The sequence below is a fragment of the Microcebus murinus genome, chromosome 3 (genome assembly GCF_040939455.1).
Source record: "Microcebus murinus isolate Inina chromosome 3, M.murinus_Inina_mat1.0, whole genome shotgun sequence".
Lineage (NCBI taxonomy): Eukaryota > Metazoa > Chordata > Mammalia > Primates > Cheirogaleidae > Microcebus > Microcebus murinus.
The window spans coordinates 39,398,814-39,421,659 of NC_134106.1; the positions used below are offsets into that span (position 1 = coordinate 39,398,814).

Here is a 22,846-nt window from a genome sequence, read left to right on the forward strand (position 1 = left end):
CTCTCCTGGATTAGATTCAGTTTCCTCAGGCTTCTCACAACTCTGTATCTCCTACATATCCCTGCCCCAAGCCTAAAATCTCTGCATTTGTGACATGAATGAATCCTCCAGCTGCCCTAGTTCCTGATGCTCTATTTTACTTTGCTTCTTCATGAAGCAAAACCAAAAGAGCTCTTTCCCAAACCTTGTAAATTTTCCAGAACATTCACTTCAGGGTTTCCTGAGAGGTGGCAAACACTGTGGCCTGTATAGAAGGATGGCAGGGCAGGGTGTTGCTACCCTCATTTCTCAATTGGAAATCTGGTAGGCAAGGACTATAAGAATAAACAATTTAGAGTTCAGTTGATGAGGATAGAAAGGTCCTTAAAGAGTGACTGTTACTAGAGTCCTGTGGACTCACTGGGTACCTATGGGGCAGCAGCCTCGCATTGGAACAACTTTTCAAGGATGGGTCCCTGGCACCTGTGACCTGTATCCAGCAGGCTCTGAGATTGTCCATTCACTCACAGGCTTCTCCAAATACACACCTACACCCTTTTTATCCCTCTACATAAAAGCTTTATTTTCTTATTGTCTCCTACAATAAGGTTAGCTGATGTGTAGGGAAGAACTTATTTGTCCATTAGATGGAAATATTCAGCAATACAAGGCTCTATATTTAGAAACACAGTTGACTTTTGGTTCAAGAGAACATGGGGAATCTTCTTTCCACTTCTAACACACAACATTGCTAAATGCTAAGAACATTTTTTAAAGTATGTAGCCAAACTTTTAAGTAAGAAATTTCAGTGTCAGACCTTAAGAAAGAATTCACAGAGGTGAATAGTATTTAAATCTCATCAGCAATCCCATCAGCTTGGGGTATGGATTTTAACAACTGGCAAGGATGGGGATCAAGTGCCTAAGTCTCCTGTGTATGGGGACAGGCTGTAGTCAGATTGGAGTCAGACTGGAGTCAGGCTGTAGTCAGACTCCCCACAGAGCATAGGCCAGGCCCCCAGCCCTGGGCCATCAATGTCAAAAGTGTTAATTAAGAGAAACCAAAATCCTTATCCTGTGCTATCTTTGCAGGTTTAGATTCTCAAATACCATCATAATGTAGAAGCCTAGAGCCTAAATTATAAACTGGAATCTGTAAATCCCACTGAACCCCGAGCAAAGGAAGCCATGGAAGAGCTCCATTGGATCATTGCCACAACCCGGGGCCCAATGCAAAAGGGGCTGCGAGTATGTTTTAAAATGTTCAAAGAAAGAAGAGTCTAGAACTTGTAAGGGAGGGACATGACATTATTTTTTTAAAGAGAGGTATAAGCTTCTATTTCAACCCCCTTTTTGAAAAAGTTACATAGCATGGTAGGTTGTATCTTCTAAAGTTGCTAAACGTAGTTGGCCGTGATAATATTTCCCATCTTATATGCTTTTCTTACAATGCATCCTTATGCTCCTTTCAGAGAGAGGTAGGGTCTATGTACCCTCCTTTGAGGGTCATGATTATGACTCTCTTGTAATTAATAGAATGTATTGGAAGTGATGCCTTGCGATTTCTGAGACTAGATCAGAAATGTGAGACAGTTTTTGCCTTGCTTACTGGGCCACTTGTGCTTTAGCCCTGAGCTGCCATGTAAGGAGTCAGCCTGCCAGGCAGTTGCCAGGTGTGAGGAAGCCAAAATCAGCCCATACAAAGAGACCACATGTAGAGGTCTTGTGACCATAAAGAAAAAGAGACGTCCGGCCATCCCCAACTTCTCCAGCCTCTGTTGTTCTGCAACTGCAGCCACCGTCTGCAACGGTGTAAGACTCTAAGCCAGAACCTCTAGCTGAACGCATCCTGAATTTCTAACCCCCAAATCATGAGCAAAATAAGATGATTATTTTAGGCTGCAACATTTTGAGATAATTTGTTATGCAGCAATAAATACTGGAACATACAAAAATTGTAGAAGTTAAAATATTAAGAAAACTTAATGCATAGATTAAACAATAATTTAGATTAGTTGAAAATTAGAATTAGACATCTTCTAATCACAGAGTGAAGACTAGAGAGAGAAAAGACAGAAAAATTGGAAAGGAAATTAAGAGACATGGAGGTTGAAAGAGAAGCTTATACCATATGTCTAGTAGGGATTACTGAGAAAGATGGTAGTAGAGAAAGGAGATCTGAGACCTGGCCAGGTGCAGTGGCTCATGCCTGTAATCCTAGCACTCTGGGAGGCTGAGGCGGGCAGATTGCTCAAGGTCAGGAGTTTGAAACCAGCCTGAGCAAGAGCGAGACCCTGTCTCTACTATAAATAGAAAGAAATTAATTGGCCAACTAATATATATAGAAAAAATTAGCCGGGCATGGTGGTGCATGCCTATAGTCCCAGCTACTCGGGAGGGTCAGGAAGAAGGATTGCTTGAGCCCAGGAGTTTGAGGTTGCTGTGAGCTAGGCTGACTCCATGGCACTCACTCTAGCCTGGGCAACAAAGTGAGACTCTGTCTCAAAAAAAAAAAAAAAAAAGAAAGAAAGAAAGGAGAGAAAATATTTGAAAAAATAATGGCTGAAAAATTTCCAGAATTGAAGACATGATTTCTCAGATAGGAATTGTACAAAGCATTAAATAGAATAAATAAAAATAAATCCAAATTTAAACACAGTGTAGTGGAAATACAGAAAGTCAAGGTAAAAGAGAAAACCTTAAAGCTTTAAGATGGAAAACAGATTACCTATTGGGTTAAGCCATATGAAATATAGATCAACTGTAGATCAAAAATGATTGTTTCTGCTTCTGCGTATGAAGGATTAACTGCTATAAGAATTTGTACTCCCTCTGTAAATAGCTAGAAAACCAGACAAATATATTAACCCAAATGTCCACTAGTTTGTGAACAGAAAAACAGGTCATAGTTTATCCACACAGTGGAATACTAATCAGCAATAAAAAGGCACAAAACTGCTGATGAATGTAATAACGTGAATGAATCTCAAAAGTGTTATGCTAACTGACAGGGAGAAGATACAAAAGAGCATGTGCTGTAGGATTCCATGTATGTAAAATTTCAGAAGATCCAGTCTAATCTGCAGTGACTAAAAGAAGATTAGTCATTCCTGGTAGCCAGAGTGGTAAGAAGGGTATAGAATATAAAAGGTCATGCAGGAATATTTTTGGGTGTTGGAAATGTTTTATAGCTTGATTATGGTGGTGGTTACTTTACTGTATGTTTGTCAAAACTCACTGAATTGTGTATTTAAAGTTGGTGAATTTTATTATTTATAAATTACCTCAATAAAACATGATCAAATACTGGAAATCTCATGTAGTTCAATTTAATTCAAAGACAGAATGACAGCTGACTTTTCATCAGTAACAATAGATTCTGAAAGACCATGAAATAATATTTTCAAAGTTCTAAGGAAAAAATTAGTATCCACCTGGGAGTCTTTAACTACTTCAACCAGTTGTTTTTCCACACTGGAGTGCATCAGAATCACCTGGAGGTTTATGGAAATGCAGATAGCTGCGACTACCCCCAGAGTTTCTGATTCAGTAGGTCTTGGGTGGGCTGAGACTCCACTTGTCTAACAAATTCCCATGCATTTCCAATTCTGTTATTATAGGGACTATGCTTGAGAACCACCAAGCGAAACCATCACGTAAGAGAGGATGAAAACAGAAAAAAATTCAGCCTTACAACAACTAACAGAGTTTAGCACCTATAAACCCTCTCTCAAAGAACTAGTAAGAGATTCTTCAATATGAAGGAGCACAACTCAACAGGGGTGAGTGGGAGGTAAGAAGCCCTTCTTTAAATATCACTGACCCATCTCTCCTACTAAATTTCCAAAGCAGCATTCTCTGGAGGAAAGTCTCTTGTATTCCATTCTGTGGAAGGTTCCAGCCTAATTGGCAAGAATATGTTGAATGACTTCTTATAGCAATAAAAAAAGCAGAGGGGAAAGGAGGAAAGATTTGTTCTCTTACCCTTTAAAGACTGAGGATTATTTTCTTGCTGTAAATGTGAGAAGCAGTTATCCATCAGCAGGAGAGACTAATCTGTAGACATTATAGGGGCTAGACCTTTTATGCAGTGGCAAAACAAGTGTGGGTGAAGAGTGCGGGCCATAAGGGGGGCATTTTCTCTAGAGAATCTAAAAATGATAATAGAGCCAAGTTAAAGTGAATATACTTTTTATTATCTCCACATGCCATCAATTCTAAATAACGTCAGTGATAAAATACTTGACCCTAATAAAATCTTTCGTGAGTCTAAGTTCTAAACAATTGTTCGAGTTACCCGTTAAATTATAATATATGTAGGCTGAGCATGGTGGCTCATGCCTGTAATCCTAGCACTCTGGGAGGCTGAGGCGGTTGGATCCTTTGAGCTCAGGAGTTCGAGATCAGCCTGAGCAAGAGCGAGACCCTGTTTCTACTAAAGATACTTAGAAAGAAATTAGCTGGACAACTACAAATATATGTATAAAAAATTAGCCGGGCATGATGGCGCATGCCTGTAGTCCCAGCTACTCAGGAGGCTGAGGCAGGAGGATTGCTTGAGCCCAGGAGTTTGAGGTTGCTGTGAGCTAGGCTGATCCCATGGCACTCTAGCCCAGGCAACAGAGTGAGACTCTGTCTCAGAAAAACAACAACAACAACAACAACAAATTATGCAGTCTTCAAATTATCACACTTTTATTGCTTATTCTTTAATTAATATTGTATTCTGCATGGAAGTTAATATGGAGAATTCCCAGTTACATAGTTGGCTACCAATATATTCAGACTCAGCTACACACTTTTGTTTCAAGAGTAAGTTAGCAATGGTTTGCAATCATCTGAGCTTACTTTGTATCTCTAACCCTGGAGGTATTACATATTACCACATTTAAGTAGTAGAGTAGAAATAAATGCTCATACCAAAGTGATCACAAAGACAAAGAAACTGAACTTGAGTTACTAAAATTCCATCTTTCTATGTTACTATGTAGACTTTTTAATTATGTTTGAAACTTAAATCAGTGAAACAGAATATAAAATTTGAGGCATTATATTTTTGTCTGGCAAGTGCAAATTTTAGTTCATTCCTGTATTTTTTTATTTTTTATTTTTTGAGACAGGGTCTCACTGTGTCATCCATGCTGCAGTACAGTGGCATGAGAGTAGCTCACTATAACCTCCAGCTCCTGAGCTCAAGTGATCCTCCTGCCTCAGCCTGCCAAGTAGCTGGGACTACAGGCACACAGCACTATGACCAGCTAATTTTTTAATTTTTTGTAGAGATGGGAGGTCTCGCTCTGTTGCCCATGGTGGTCTTAAACTCCTGGCCTCAAGTGATCCTCCTACCTTGGCCTCTCAAAGTGCTGGGATTACAGGCATGAGCCACCACGTCTGGCCTTAGTTCATTAATAATATTTTTTTTACTTACTGTTAATAATAGCTTTTAAATGGAAATAGCTTCCTTTTTATTTGTTATTTTTATTATTTTAAAACTGTTATTATTCATTATTATAACACACTAATATGTAAGCATAAGTTTTTTTAATCTTTGACTGCAAAAATGCATTATAATCAAGAAGCATTAATGTATTACTGATTTTCTTTTATGCATTGTAATATTTACCAACAGTTTTTTTTACTGGCATGTATGTGCATACGTATATACATACACATTTAAGTAAAATAAAAATTTTATTATCTATGTTTCTATTCTTCTTATCATGATTATTTATTTAACTTCATGATTATTACTGAAAACAATTTTGTCATATAGAAGAGGGGATGTTAAAAGTGATCTGCTCTTCTGTGGCCAGGTAGGAGTAGGTATATATGTGCCTTCCAGAAATGTCTCATGGGAACTTGGCCTGGCTCTTCCAACAAAGAGGACAGAAAAATGGAAAGCAGTTACATTTTTGGTCCTAAGTCACTGCAGTAAGTGAGTAAGCCTTCCTTCAGCTCCAAGGAATACACGGGTGGTGGCAGTGACCAGGTGGGAAACTGAGAACAGGTATTGGAGCAATGGCTGGGGCATGGTGGCCCTGGCCACCACACAGGAGAACAGTAACAGGAAACTCACAAAAACTGAGCAAACCCCATTTTTATAATGAGGAATTGACTAGACGAGAGCATAAGGCACCTATATAATCTCCGGAAGACAAGAGACAGGGAGGTTTGGAGGGGAATCAAAGTCAAATATTATTTCACTTGTCATTAATGCCTATAACTGCCACTAAAGCAGATGTGGCTTTCATAAACAAAGGTTGCCTTGACTTGAAAGTAGGCAACTCCCTGAAGGTAGTCCAATGACATAAATCAAGAATATTTTGAGGAGCAATAGCATGACAAATATATTGTCTTTAACAGTGTATTTATGTCAGCCTATTAAGAAATTATGCAAGGAAACTACCAAGGGCAGGCCTGGACTTAATTTAAAAAATTGGTGAAATTCGGCTTCTTTATTTGGCCTCATTCTGGTGCTTTAATCTCCATTGTGTATGCACCTTCTTTTCATAAGGCACCAGGGTCATCCTGTTCTCCCTGAAGGATCATCTATCAAAATATTTTTTACGCTAAGGTCTAAAAGAGTAAAAACAGCCAAATGTGATCTCATCTGGTATATGTGCTTTCTTAAAAAATAAGCTTTTTATTTTGTGATAATTGTAGATTCAAACACAGATGTAAGAAATAAAACAGAGATCCTTTGTGCTCTCTATTTAGTTCTCCCAGTGATAGTATCTTGCAAAACTACAGTATTACAACTGAGTTATTGAAATTGATAGGCAAGGCACAGAATATTTCCATCAATACAAATATCCCTCATGTTGCCCTTTGAGAGCCCCATTCACTTCCCTCCTACTTTCATTCCTTCCTAGACTCCATTTCTGTAATCTGTTCTCTGTTTCTGTAATTTTGTCATTTCAAGAATGTTATATAAATAAAATTGTATAGTATGTAACCTTTGGGGATTGGCTTTTTTCAGTCAGTATTATTCTCTGGAGATTCATCCAGGTTGTTGCATGCATCAGTGGTTCATTCCTTATTATTACTATTATCTATGGTATGGATGTGCCACATTTTGTTTAACCGTTTACACACTGAAGGACACTTACTTGTGTTTTTCCAGTTTTGGGCTATGATGAATAAAGCTGCTGTCAACATTCATGTGCAAGTTTTGTGTGAACATACATTTTCATTTCTCTGGGACAAATATGCAAGAGTTCTATTTTTCTGTCATATGGTGTTAGCATGTTTATTTTTTTTAAAGAACTGACAAATTATTTTTCAGAGTGGCTGTACCATTTTGTATTCTCACTGCATGTATTCTCACTTTTGTATTCGCAATGCATGAGTGATCTAGTTTCTCCACATTCTTATCAGAATTTGGCGTTGTCTCTATTTTGTTTTAGTCAATCTGATAGATGTAAAATGTATCTCATTGTGGTTTTAATATGCACTTACTTAATGGCTAATGAAGTATATGCATCTTCTCATGCATTTATGTGCCATATGCCATCTGTATATCCTCTTCAGGGAAATGTCTGTTCATGTCTCTGTCCATTTTCTAATCGGATTATTGGGTTTTTTTACTGTTCAGTTTTAAGAGTTCGTTATATAGTCTAGATACTAGATACTAGTCCTTTGTCAGGTATGTGGTTTGTAAATAATTTCTCCCAGCCTGTAGCTTGCATTTTCATCCTCTTACAGAGACATAGAGCATAAGTTTTTCAATTTTTATGAAGTTTAATTTATCAGCTTTTCCTTTTATGGATTGTGTTATTAGGAGCTCTAGAGTGGAACCTCATTTTTTTCTGAGGCATTTGGCTACAGTAGAACAGTTACTGTCTAAAGGTTTTCCATCTGCCTGGTCCTTTGCTAGAGAAAGCAGGCTTTTGTTGGGACTTTTTATGTCTGGGCTCATTGGCATTTCCATGTTGCCATCTTGTTTAGCACCTAATCTGGGGTATATGAGGCAAAAAGAAAACTCAGGGAACTCACCCCCATACCATTCCTTGGGTCCTGAGAACCCTAGCTAGTCTACCTTCTCTCTACCATTCAGAGTTCTTACAATTTTACATATAATGTCTAGAGTTTTTAGTTGTACTTAGTGGGAGGAATAGGGAAAAGTGTATCTACTCCATCTTCCTCAAAGCAGAAGTTCTGCATTTAATTTTTATTATGGATTTGGGAATAAAGTCTGACATAAGAATTTGGGACATCAGATTTTTGTTTTTTTTTTTTTTTAATTACTCCTTCACTACTGATGATTTTTGTTTTTAAATAGTAAAACCAGTCCTAGTAAACTATAAGAATGTAGTTCTTTTAAAGTCAAAGACTCTGATTCACTGAGATGGATATACATACTGAGGATTCATAGATCTAATTTAACACATTAAGTCAAGCCACAAATAGGAAAGTAGGAAAATGTGTATGTTAATACAGGTGAAGAATGATTGCCTTTTAAGGCAGGTTGAGCCAAGTTAAATATGTAATAGAGGAAGTAACTGTAGGCATGTCATGAGTAGAGCTCTTTCTTTGAATCAATCTGGGAAGGCTGCCTAAAGGAAATGATGTTTCAAGAGTTGCTTTACAGTATGAGGAAAGGGCATGCCAATTGGATGGTAAAAAATACCCAGCAAGGTAATACTTTCTAGTGCATTTTTAATTTCAGATACTTTGTTTTTCATCTCTTGAAGTTTCATTTTAAAATAATTTACAGTCCTCTCCTCATTTTGTTTATGTTTTCCCCTACCTTCTCAAATGAATGGAACATATTTATAACAGCTGTTCTCTGTGGAAAAGGCACTGAGTGAGAAATGGGTTGTGGAGCAGCTTTGAGGCAATTTGAGGGAGATGATTTGTATGCAAAAGACGAGAGTAATAAGGTAAAATCAGATCCTTAGATTTTCTAGATAAAAATTCATGTGCATACCCATACACACATATATATTTTGCAGAAGTATTTGAGAATACATTACAGACTTAATATACTTTATCCCTAAATATTTGTCTCTTTTCTAAGAAATGATATTCTCTTAAATAATTATCATGCAATCATCAAAAGGAATTTAATGCTGATACAATATTATTATCTAATATTCAGTACCCATTCAAATTTTGCCAGTTTCCACAATAATGTCCTTTCTAGTTATTTTCTTTTTCCTTTGATTCCGTATCCAATCTAGGATCCTGTGTTGCATTTACTTAGCATGTTTCTCTAGTCTTTAATCTGTAACAGCTCCTTAGCCTTTCTTTGTTTTTTTATGACATTGATATTTTTGAAGAGTATAAGCAAGTTGTTTTGTAGATTGTTCTTTAATTGGGGTTTGTTTGTTTTCTCATGATTACATTCATGATTACATTTTTGGCATGAATACTACATAAATGATGTGTATCCTTCTCAGTATCAAAAAATGCATAATGTCAATTTATCTTTATTTTTTTTTTTGAAGACAGAGTCTCATTTTGTTGCTCAGGCTAGAGTGAGTGCCATGGCGTCAGCCTAGCTCACAGCAACCTCAAACTCCTGGGCTCAAGCAATCCTCCTGCCTCAGCCTCCCAAGTAGCTGGGACTACAGGCATGCACCACCATGCCTGGCTAATTTTTTCTATGTATATTAGTTAGCCAATTAATTGCTTTCTATTTATAGTAGAGATGGGGTCTCACTCTTGCTCAGGCTGGTTTCGAACTCCTGACCTCAAGCAATCCACCCGCTTCAGCCTCCCAGAGTGCTGGGATTACAGGCGTGAGCCACCACGCCTGGCCAATTTATCTTTTTTTTTTTTTTTTTGAGAAAGAGTCTGGCTCTGTTGCCTGGGTTAGAGTGCCGTGGCATCAGCCTAGCTCACAGCAACCTCAAACTCCTGGGCTCAAGCAATCCTTCTGCCTCAGCTTCCCGAGTAGCTGGAACTACAGGCATGCGCCACCATGCCCCACTAATTTTTTTTATATATATATATTTTTTTTAGTTGCCCAGATAATTTCTTTCTATTTTTAGTAGAGATGGGGGTCTTGCTCTTGCTCAGCCTGGTCTCGAACTCCTGACCTTGAGTCATCCTCGCACCTCGGCCTCCCAGAGTGCTAGGATTACAGGTGTGAGCCACCACACCCAGCCTCAATTTATCTTTTTATTAGTGATGATAACTTTGATCTTTTGGTTAAGGTGATGTCCACCACGTTTCTCAACTGTAAAGTTACAATTTCTCCCTTTGTAATTAGTGAGTAATCATTTCTGGCACTTTTCATTCCCTTGTGTACATCCAAATTTCCAACTCTTACCATTTTCCATCTACCTGAAAAACTTCCTTTATCATTTTTTGTAAGAAAGGTCTGATGTAAATAAATCATCTCATCTTTGTTTGTATAAAATATCTTTATTTAACCTCTATTTTTGAAACATATTTTTGCTGGATAAAAAATTGTAGGTTTTCTGTTTTCTTTTAGTAAAGATGCTTCTCCATTGTCTTCTGGATTACATAGTTTCTGATGAAAAATATGCTGTAATTCTTATCTTCATTCCTCTTTGTATTGTGTTTTTTCTAAATTCATTTATAATTTTCTCTTTTTTTGAGGGTGTGTGAAGTGAGTTTATTCTTTAATATTTCTTTTTTTTTAATTTAAGAATATTACAGGAGTACAAACATTTTGGTTACATGAATTGTTTTAGTTTTCAGTAATTTCATTATGATGTGCCTTGGTATGATTTTCTTTAGGTTTATTCTGCTTCTTGAGGTGGTAGCTTAGATTATTGATTTTAGATTTTCCTGCCCTCTAGGATAAGTTATTAAATCCATGAATTTCCCTCTGAGCACTGCTTTTATCTATATTCCATAAATTTTGATATGTTCTGTTTCATTTTCATTTTCATTCAGTATATTTTCCAAGTTCCCCTTGTGATTTCTTCTTGTACTTATTATTTATTTAGAAATGTGCTGTTTATTTTCTAACTATTTGAGATTTCCTCAAATTTCTTTCTGTTTCTGACTTGTAATTTAATTCTGTTGTGATCAGAGAACATACTTTGAATTATTTCAATCATTTTAAATTTATTGAAATTTGTTTTTGGCCTAGCATGTGATCTATCCTGGAGAATGTTCCATGGGCACTCAAAAAATAAATGTGTATTTTGCTGTTGTTAGGTGTAGTGTCCTAAAAATGTCAGTTAGGTCAGGTTGGTAGATGGTGTTGTTCAAGTCTTCTATATTCTTACTTGTTTATCATTTAGTTTTATAAACTAAATGATAAACAAGTAAGAATTGTGAATGATAAACAAGGAGATAAAGATAAACATAATCTTCATCATAAGAATGATAAACAAGGAGCAATGATGTCTCCAAGTATAATTGCTGAATTGTCTAATTTTCATTTCAATTCTATTAGTTTTTGCTTCATGTATTTTAGAGCACTGATATTAGATAAACATATACTTTTATAATCTTTATATCTTCTTACTAATGTATTAAATCTTTTATCTTCATGAAATTTTTCCTTTCTTCTCTAGTAATGTTTTTTGTCTGAATGTTTGTTTTATCTGATATTGATATGGCCACCCCAGTTTTTTATGGTTACTCTATGTATGATATATTTTTTACCATCTGTATTACTCAGGGTTTTCCAAAGAAACAGAACCAACAGAATCTCTCTCTATCTCTATATATCTGTATATCTCCTGTCTTTTATATATTTATGTGTGTGTCTACATATATATTTGATATATATATATGTACATATATATATCTTGTTGACCTAGGGATTACAGTATACATCTTAATTATCACAATGTGCTTCAGGTTAATACTGACACAATTTCAGAAAAATATGGAAACTATGCTCCACTACAACTCCATTTCTGTCTCCTTCCTTTGTACTATTAATGTCATATATTTTAATTATATGTGTTATAAACCCAATAATATAGTGTTGTAATTATTGTTTTATACAATCTTATGTTTTTAAAGAACTTAAGAGAAGAAAGAAAATATATTTACTCATAACTACATTTTATGTAATATATACTTATAAATATATATTTCTTATATATATATCTTTTTAATATACCCATATATTTACCATGGCTGTGATCTTCATTTATCCCTGTAGAATTAATTTACTATCTAGTATCATTTTGTTTTAGCTTGAAGGACTTTTTTTAGTATTTCTTTCTTTCTTTTTTTTTTTTTTTTGAGACAGAGTCTCACTCTGTTGCCTGGGCAAGTGCTGTGGTGTCAGCCTAGCTCACAGCAACCTCAAACTCCTGGGCTCAAGCAATCTTCCTGCCTCAGCCTCCCGAGTATCTGGGACTACAGGCATGCGCCACCATGCCTGGCTAATTTTTTCTATATATTTTTAGTTGGCCAAGTAATTTCTTTCTATTTTTAGTAGAGATGGCATCTCGCTCTTACTCAGGCTGGTCTCAATCTCCTGAGGTCAAACGATCTGCCTGCCTCGGCCTCCCAGAGTGCAAGAAGTTCTAGCAATTTCTTAAAAAAAAATCAATAAATATTTCTCAATTTATTTGCCTTTGGTCATTTTTCAGAGTCCTGAAATAGTTGTTTTTGACAATTTTGTCCAGTTTTTGTTTTGCAAAGAGAATATTCACCTACTTTTTAATTCTACCATAGCCAGAAGTCCTGTCTACCTACTTGGTGATTTTTTTATTGGATGACAGACATTGTGAATTTACCATTTTGGTTACTGGAGTTTGTTCTATTTCTTTAACACATGTTGGATTTTGTTCTGGTGCACGGTTATTTGGTCTTGTTTGGCTTATTCTGAGGTTTGCTTTTAAACTTTGTTAAAGCAGGTCCAGAGCTGACATTAATCTGGGGCTAATTTAATGCTACTATTAAAGTGATACCCTTTCAAGGACTCTACTGAAGTCCCATATATTATGAGGTCTTTTCACTCCGAGTGGTAAGAACATGAACTATTCCTAGATCTGTGAATTATTCTGCTACTCCTTTCAGGGGCTTCTTTCCCCTGCCTAGGGCAGATTCTGCTACGCATGCATAGATCAGTATCATCCAGAGACTCGATGGGATTCCCCTGCAGACTTTTGGAGCTCTTTCTCTTTCTCTGTTGTTCACATCTTGTCCAGTATTCTGCTCTGCAAATCCTAGCCACTCTAAAGATCTCTACCCCTATATAAGATCTCTATGTCTGCAACTCATGGAGATCTGTGTGGTTTATCCCTGCCAGTGAAGTGAACTGGAAGCTGCCACCAGGCAATAAGCTCATGCAATTGCAGGGCTCACCTTGTTTGTTTCCCTTCTCTCAGGGACCAAAGTCCTGGACAAAGTCTTAGTACAGACTACCTGTCTAAATATACATAAATATTTTTGTTTATTTTTCTAGTTGCTTATGAAAGGAGGCTAGATCTGATATCTGTTACTTTATTTTGGGTGAAAGTGAAAGCTAAAGAGTTTTAATCAGAGGAGAAAAGTTATTTTATTCACGATGTAAGATTACTGTGGCTTTTTTGTAGAGAATGAATCATATGAAAGTAAGATTGGAAAAAGGGAGATCAGGAGGTTTCAAGTAGTAGTCCAGGGCAGAAGTGGTTGCCTGGTCTAAAGAAGTTGTGGCTAATGAAATGCCAAAAAACAAAAAACCCAAAACAAAAAAGAATAGATTTGACATGCATTTTGGACATAAAATGGGTAAGAACTGTCAATTATTTGGATGTAGGAAATGAAAGAAAGCTAGCAAACAAGGGTGATTTCTGATTAGCAAGCTCAGCCAACTTTCATTTCCTTTAGCTTTTTTTTTTAAAACAAATCTATAATTTGGCTTCTAGTTCTGCCCTTACCACTCTGCTCTTTGAGCCCAATCTCCTTCCCTGTTTCTTGCTTCCTTCTCTGACAACAGAAAATGTCAAATGGTCAATCCTGTAACTATGGAGAAGAGAATGTATTGCATACCTATCGTGTGGGCACAGAAGCCCCAGGAGAGACAACTTAATCAGTGGCCCATGTCAAACAGATCCCAGGAGCAGAAGAGGACTTAATAGTACCAAGTTAGGTAGGCTATCTAAGATCCAATGTTATAATCCAATCAGCAAGAGTTCAGGCACAAAAGAAAGATTTAAAACAGGTCACTCTTTAGTGTTCCAAAAAGGCAGGGTTCTCCAGCTGGTTGAGGCTCTGGTTGGGGAAAGCTTGGAGCCATGTGGTTGGCCCCATCCCGCGGCTAATAGTCACAGCAAGCATAATAACTTTGCCAGATGTGAGGGGTTGTCCTGTTTATCCCAGTAGTTTGTGGTATTTGTGTTCAAAACAAGAGTCACTTCCTCGTGAAAGACTGACCATTAGTTGAAGGCTTTGTCATGGGAGATTGGGAACATGGGGTCCAAAAGGCCAAGGAGATATAAATGTCCTTGTGTCAATGCTGTGAATGAAGTAACCCAGTCACCCTGGAGGCTTGAGGGGCTTGAGTCTAGGGGTAGGAATCAAGCAGTACCTGGGAGTATCTGGACTCCTTTTGCAGTTCTTCTCAGTGCCACATAGTTTAAGATCACATTAGTCTATAACTGCGTTGTTATGTCTGAGTTTTTGAATCTTTAATTAGATGACTGTATTAGTTTCCTAGGGCTGCCATAACAAAGCACTACAAACTAGGTGGCTTAAAAACAGAAATTTATTGTCTCACAGATCGGAGGCTGGAAGTTCAAAAGCAAGGTGTCAGCACAGCAGTGCTTCCTCTTCCATCAAAGAGAAAGACTATTTAGAGACTGGCATATTTATCTTATTGTACTGATTATGAGACATACTCAAAAGTGAGGCCACATTTTTATACGGAACCTGTAGAGAAGAATTCTGCCATGCCTTTTTAAGTTTCTGGTATTTTCTGGCCTCCTTGGCTTGTTGATGCATCACTCCAAACTCTTCCTTTGATATCACATAGCCATCTTCCCCTTCTGTGTCTCTGTGTATGTGTCTTTTCTCCTTTTTTTATAAGGACACCAGTTATATTGGATTAAGGGCTCACCCTACCCCAGTATAACCTCATGGTAACTAATTGAATCTTCAATGACTCTATTTCCAAATAAGGTCACATTCTGAGGCACTGGGAGTTAGGACTTCAACATGACTTTCTGGGAGACACAATTTAACCTATAATAACCACCCTTAAGGAAAGGGACTGTGTCTCATACTGTTTTCATTCCAAGGAAACTTAACTCAGGGCACTCTGCAAAGTTTTCTGCTTTGGATGGAAGTGAAAGAAAATTAAGCACTATGATTTTAAAAGAAACATTTTATGTAAGGCTGGGAAATATATTTAATTGTAATGGAATGATATTTTGATATTAATTAATATGTGTCTCCCAGACTTGTTTTTATTTCTCCTACAACTCTTCCCCCATTCTTGATATATGGGTTGTCTTAGCAAATGTTTTACAGAAATATTAGGGAACAAAAGAGTAAAATTTTACCTTTTAAGTTTCAAAAGCTTAGGTCCAGGATAAAGCAAAAAGATTTAGAATAATACCTGGTTAATCAAAGACAGTTCTTCCTCCTTCCTTTCTACCTGAGACTAGATAAAGTCTCTAGAACTGGGGGAGGAGTAAGAGGAGCATCTGAAAGGAAGTAGAACTTCACTGGTTCCTGAGCAGGGGTTCCATGGCTCATCCCCAGAATCAATTCCTGGGAAGTGGGAAGGAAGTGAGACCTTCCCCAGACAGGTATAGAGATTTAGGAGAAGAGGAGATTATACCCTGCGTTCAGGGAGGCTATACGACTTGTAGAATTTTTCTGTCTACCTAGAATAGAAGAAGAGTGGAGTTTTCCTATACCTCTGAGACAGGCACAGAAATACCCAAGGTAGAGCTAGCCTGGAGGGGCCTAGTGGCCAGGAACAAAGGGCTGAGAATGGCTCTAGGACTCAGGACCAGCACAACAGATACAGGTATAGACAGATGACAGCTGAAAGCCTGCCCTGCTATACCTCAAGCTCAAGTCAACACCAAGGATGGGTCCCTAAATTGACTAGCTAGGTTTCTACACCTATGTGGAATGAGGTTCACAAAATAAATTATGCTTGGTTATTAAAAATAAAGTTAGTTTATTTCAATCCTTAATTTGTGGCCTGAGATTTATTTCAGCTACATAGAGAAAATGATCATTCTACTTGCAAGTCACTTCTTATTTGTAGGTGGGCAGTGGGAACTGAAACCATCCTCCGGGCAGTCAGGTGTAACCTCTGCATTTTCCCAGACTACAGAAGTTATTGCTGAGATCTTACTGACTCAGCCTCCAGGGAAAAGGGAAAGGGAAAAGGAAGAGGTGGGAAGGGATAAAGGTATGCGATTAAAGCAATTAAATTATGTGTTAAGCTTGTAACTTATTGTTCTGAAAGGGACTCTCTGGCCCTTTTAGAGAGGAAGTTCTGAGAAGCTCTGAAACTTGAGGTACCTGCAAAGACAACTCAGCTGTCGTTGCTAAGGAACAAGTGTGTTTGAATTGTGGTATCAATGTCACCAGCTCCTGCTCAAATGGCAAAAAGGAAAGGAAAGATGTAAAATCATCAGAGGCAAAGAACAGTTTAGTGCGATAGGCCATGCGAAGTGATTTAAAATTGTCTCTTCTCTGAAAAAATATGGGCTCACATTTGAAGATGTCTCATAATTGCTCCAATAAGGTAAATACACCAAGCCCTGAATAGTTTTCTCTTTGATGGAAGAGAAGTGGAGAGAAAAACAGGAAGACATCGAGGGAAGAGAGCAGAAGCCAGAAGGCATAAATGACCTAATTAAAGGACATTTTGGAGGGAGAGGTCAGAGTCAGAATGAGCCTTTGGAATCAGACTGAGGTTTGAGTATTGGTTTTGTTACTATATAATAATTAAATGACTTTGGGCAAATAATTTTTTTTTTTTTTTTTGAGACGGAGTCTCACATTGTTGCCCAGGCTAGAGTGAGTGCCGTGGCATCAGCCTAGCTCACAGCAACCTCAAACTCCTGGGCTCAAGCAATCCTTCTGCCTCAGCCTCCCGAGTAGCTGAGACTACAGGCATGCGCCACCATGCCCGGCTAATTTTTTCTATATGTATTAGTTGGCCAATTAATTTCTTTTGTATTTATAGTAGAGACGGGGTCTCGCTCTTGCTCAGGCTGGTTTCGAACTCCTGACCTCGAGCAATCCACCCACCTCGGCCTCCCAGAGAGCTAGGATTACAGGCGTGAGCCACCGCGCCCGGCCCGGGCAAATAATTTTTAACTGTTCCACACCTTGGATTTCCAATCTATAAAATGGGATGTGTTGTGTGAAGACTGCATGAATTTTGCTATTTTGGATCTTAATATTTCTAAATCATTCATGATTTTCATTTTTATTTCAATAACTCAATGTAGTAGGCAGTCTCTAAAGTGGTCCCCAGTGATCCCCACTTCCTGGAATTCACACCCTCACACAATCTCTTCTCCTTGAGTATGGGTTGCACCTAGTGACTTGCTTCTAACGAATAGAATACAGCAGAAATAGTGGGATGACACCTTCTATATTAGGTTATAATGACTATGGCTTCTGTCTTGGGCACATTCTATTTCTCTCTATATATCTCTCCCCCTTCCTCTCTTCCTCCCTTTCTCTCTCTTTCTCTCTCCCTCTTTCTTTCTTTGTCTTGGATCACTGGCACTGAGAGAAGCTTACTGTGATGAGGTGAGGAACTGAGGCCCTCAAACAACCCAGAGAAACTGAAGCCTGCCAACAGCTCGGTGTGTGAGCTTGGAGGTGGAGCCTTTATCCACAGTCAAGTCTTGAGATAACTGCAACCTCGGGCAGCAGCTTGGCTGCAATCATCCTGGGGCCAGAGGCACCTAGCTTAAGCCACTCGCAGACTCTTGACCCACAGAAACTGGGAGATAATAAATGTTTGGTTTTTTAGCTTCTAAGTTTCAGAATAATTTGTTATGCAACAGTAGAGAACTGATACATGGCTCAGGTCCATCTCACAGTGAGCCCATCGTGTCCTAAAACTCATAATGTAGTTATTTTCCCAGTTCCAAGAATGCATAATTAGAACAGACATACTCAGCAACTGGCAGAATCCCCCACAGTGGTTCCCTGACACATGGAATGAGGGCTATTTTGGTAGGAAAGACCAAGTGGAAGCCATTAGAGCTGTCTCTGCTTACAGAAACAGTAAAGTAAAAGCAATACTGCATTCTTAGAGGAATTGCAGAGATTAGTAGCACTAAATGGGAGTTGAAAGATGCAGGGGCTGTGATTCAACCAGAATGACAATGGACTATCATAAACTTAGTCAGGTGGTGACTCCAATTGTAGTTGCTTTTCTAGATGTGGTTTTGTTGCCAGAGCAAGTCAACATGTCCTTCGTATGCAGCTATTAATCTGGCACTTGATTTTACCTTTATACTTGTTAGCAAAGACCATCAGAAGAAGTTGACTTTCATCTGACAAGATAGCAATATATCTTCGCTGTCCTGCCTCAGGGGTATATCAGCTCTCTATGTCATAATCTTGTCTGCAAGGACCTTGATTGCTTTTCCCTTCCATAGAACATCATACCAATCCATTACATTGATGATATTTTACTTATTGGACATTGAGCAGAAAGTAGCAACTACTTTAGACACTTCAATAAGACATTTTGCACCAGAGAGTGGGAGATAAATACCACAGAAATTCAAGGACCTGCTACTTTGGTGCAAGTTCTTGGAATCTATTTATCTGAGACAGGAAGAGATTTCTCTTCTATGGGTAAGGTCAAGTTGCAGCATGAAGCTGATCCCACTATTAAGAAAGAAGCATAATACCTACTGGGCCTCTTTGGCTTTTGGAGGCAACACTTTCCTCATTTGAGCATGCTCCTTTGACTCATTTGCTGACTGATCTGAAAAGCTGCCTGTTTTGAGTAGATCTCAGAATAAGAGCAGGCTCTGCAAGAGGTCAAGTTGTCATGCAAGCTATTCTGCCAATTCGGTCACGTGACTCCGAAGATATGATGGCACTTGAAGGATGAGTGATTCATGGGGATGCTCTTGGGAGCCTTTGGAAACCTGCTGTGGGTGAACACTCCCCAGACCCTTAGAAGTTTTTTAGCAAAGTCCATTGTGAACTGTGTATTGTTAAACTCACCAAGCCATGATGTTGAACATGTACAGCAGCACTCCATTATCAAAAGGAAGTTGAATCTTTAAGATTGGACTTAAGCAGGTCCTGAAGGCACCAGTCAATTTCATGATGAAATAGCCCAGATGCCCAAGCCCTTTATTCATGCTACATTTGCTTCTTTCTCTCACCTATGGCCTCATGGGGAGTTTCTCTATGATTAGTTGACTGAGGAAGAAAACACTTGAGACTGGTTTATAGATCATTTTTCATGACATACAGATATCACCTGAAAGTGGAGAGCTGCAGTGCTGTAACTCCTTTCAGGGACAGCCCTGAAAGACAGTGGCAAATGGAAATCCTTCGTATGGGCACGGTTTTGAATAGGCTATGTGGCTGTTCATTTTGCCTGGAATTATAGATGGCTAGACATATGGGTCTACATCAGTTCATGGGCTGTGGCTAATGGTTTGGCTGGGTGGCGGGGACTTGGAAGGCATACAACTGGAAAACTTCCTGTGGGGAAGAGGGATGTTGGATAGGCTTTGCCAAACAGGCACAGAATGTGAAGATGTTTGTAACCCATACGAATGCTCACCAAAGGGTGACTCAGCAAAAGAGGATTTTAATAATCAGGTGAAGAGGATGACCTGTTCTATGCATATCAGTCAGCCCTCTTCTCCAGTTACTCCTGTTGTTGCCCAATGAGCTCATGAACAAATGGCCATGGAATCAGAAAAGGAGTTTATGCTGGGCTCAGCAACATGAACTTTCACTCACCAGGGCCTATTGCATATAATCTCTGCCAAGGGCAGAGACCAACACTGAGCCCCTAATATTCCTTGGGAGGATCAGCCAGCTACCTGGTGGCAGGTTGATTACACTGATCTGCTTCCACCATGGAAAGGACAACACTTTGTATTTACTGGATATGCATTTGCCTTTTCTGCCTAGAATGTTTCTGCCAAAACTACTATGTGTGAACTGTCAGAATATTCAAAAACATGGTATTTTACACAGCATCACTTTTGCCCAAGAAACTAACATTACAGCAAATGAAGTGAGGCAGTGGGCCCATGCCCACAGAATTCACTGTCTTCCTATGTTATCCATAATTCTGAAACAACAGATATGACAGAATGGTAGAATAGCCTTTTGAAGGCTCAGTTATGGCACCAGCTATGTGTTAACACCTTGTGGGGCTGGGCAAGGTCCTCCAGGTTGTGGTAAATATTCTAAATCAATATCCATTATATAGTGCTATTTCTCCCATAGCAGGATTCAGAAGTTAGGAAGCAAGGGGGTAGAAATGGAAGTTGTTCTCATTATCACCCCTAGTGACCCAATAGTAAAATTTTTTGTTTCTTATCCCACAACTTTAGGTTCTACTGCTCTAGAAATCTTAGTTTCAGAGGGAGAAATGCTTCTACTAGGGACACAACAATTATTCTATATTTTTTTGGTGGATTTGGTAACACTTCAGAAGTTACAACTAAGTTGTTAAAAACTCCAATCAATTCAATTTTATCCTCTGTTACACAGTTTTGCAAGAGTAACTGTGTGGTTTTTTTCTTTTCTTCTTCTTCTTCTTTTTTTTTTTTTTTTTTTTTTTTTTGAGACAGAGTCTTGCTCTGTCGCCCAGGCTAGAGTGTTGTGGCATCAGCCTAGCTCACAGCAACTTCAAACTCCTGGGCTCAAGTGATCCTCCTGTCTCAACCTCCCAAGTAGCTGGGGCTACAGGCATGTGCCACCACACCCAGCTAATTGTTTCTATTTTTAGTAGAGACGGGGTCTCACTCTTGCTCAGGTTGGTCCGATCTCCTGACCTCAAGCGATCCTCCCACCTCGGCATCCCAGAGTGCTAGGATTACAGATGTGAGCCATCACGCCTAGCCAACGATGAGTCTACTGAAGCAAAAGTTTCTTAACAGTCACTTAGCCACTTTGGGCTCCAAATATCACTGAATCAATGGGCAAAGAAGAGAGTTACCATACTAGCTGTGGTGACTAATGTTGACTATCAGGGGGAAATTAAGCTGCTAACATTCAGCGGCTATGTCTAGAATGCAGGGGACCCTCTAGGGCAACTCTTTGTATACCCATATTTTGTGATTATTAAGTCAATGGAAAACTACAACAACCTCTGATTCAAGTGGAACTGTTAATGGCCCAGACCCTCAGGAATAAATATTTGGAAATAGACAAGGAACTGTGACTTGTTAAGGGCCTTAGTGAAGAAATATGACTGGGTAGTAGAAGAAGGTAGTTATTTATATATACCAGCTATGCCCCATGACCAGCTACAGAAACGAGGACTATAATAGTTATGAGTATTTTTCCTTATTTTGATATGTATATTATGTATGTATATATAAACCAAATATTTTTGTTTTCTTCCTTCTTTCTCACCGCCTTATCTAATATAAGATGTACTAAGTTAACTTTATATTACAATACTTAGGTTACAGAATATCAAAGGATGACATGTGAATCATCTAGGAGAAGAATAAAGATCATCTAAATCACACAAGAGACTGTTTATTCTCTTTGGTAAATAGATTAACACAGGGCTCAGCAAACTATGGTTGATGGGCTGGTTGTCTGTTTTTGTAAATAAAGTTTTCCTGGAACACAGCCATGTCCATTCAGTTATGTATCATCTATGATTGCATTCATGAATAGTTGCAATAGAAACCATATGGCCTGAAAAACTGAAAATATTTACTATTTTTACTATTACTATAAATATTTACTATTTACTATTTATTAAAAATATTTACTGGCTCTTTAAGAAAAAGTCCCCTCTGGTAGATCAGCTAAATCACGACTAAACTTGATGAGAATTGAGATTTGAAGGTGGATAATGGTTTGTATTAATGCTATCATTAAACAATAGTGAAAATTAAAAAAAAAAGAAAGAAAAATCCTCTGACCCTTGAGTGAGCATGTTTTTGGCTGTATGGGGATGGTTGTATTATGTTTGAAAATTAAGTTTGGAGATCTGTATGAGCACAAAGTTGACAAGGGACAGTCTGCAGTGCTTTTATAATGTGTCGCCTAGGCTAGGCTGAACTACATTTCCCAGAATTCCCTTTCCTGTATGTTTCTAGTTAGGCTGGACTACAAGACAGATTCTTTGGGCAATTTGGAGAGTGTAAATGAAGCAATAGCCATTTTGTAGCTCACATACATTGTCTGTTGGCTCTCCTTGTGGATATGGGGTGATGGCCAGGGCTGGAGCTATTCCATCTTTCCCTGGAGCCTCCTTCAGCTTCTCTGACACTTGGGCCCGAAGGGTGTATGTGTTTAGCTCTTTGACAAAAGACTCTGGCGTCTGCATGACCAAGGTCAGAGGCAATAAGAACAGACACGGGGTTTAGCCTGTCATATTGGCTCCAGGTTTTGCTCGTGGGTTCCAGCTTGTTCTTGCTCTCCCCACTTTACATCTGCCTGCCTGCCTTGAGGACTTCAGACTCCAGCATCAGATGCAATGACAACAGCCTTTTAGAGACTGCTTAATCAGCAACCACAACTGCACAACATAAAATCTCTATAACAAATATATATTTCTTAAGGATCAACATCTCTAATCAAACTCAGCTAATACATACAATAATCATTTATAAAGGTATTTAAAATTTTCAAGTAGATAGATTTTTTTGCTATTCTTTGTTGTAAATGTCTAAGTTTTATTGCATTTTGTTTAATAAATATGTTTGTATGAATGCTGCTTTTTGGAGTTTATGAACATTCTTTTTATTTTTTATGGTTTAATACACAGTTAACTGTTATAACTGTTTCC

General features: G+C 38.3%; 1 pseudogene; it reads right to left on the reverse strand.

The window, feature by feature from the left end:
- The window catches only part of LOC105867002 (large ribosomal subunit protein eL36-like), a 42,598-nt pseudogene extending 20,214 nt beyond the window's left edge, over nt 1–22,384 (reverse strand).
- Nucleotides 22,385–22,846: the final 462 nt, after the last annotated feature.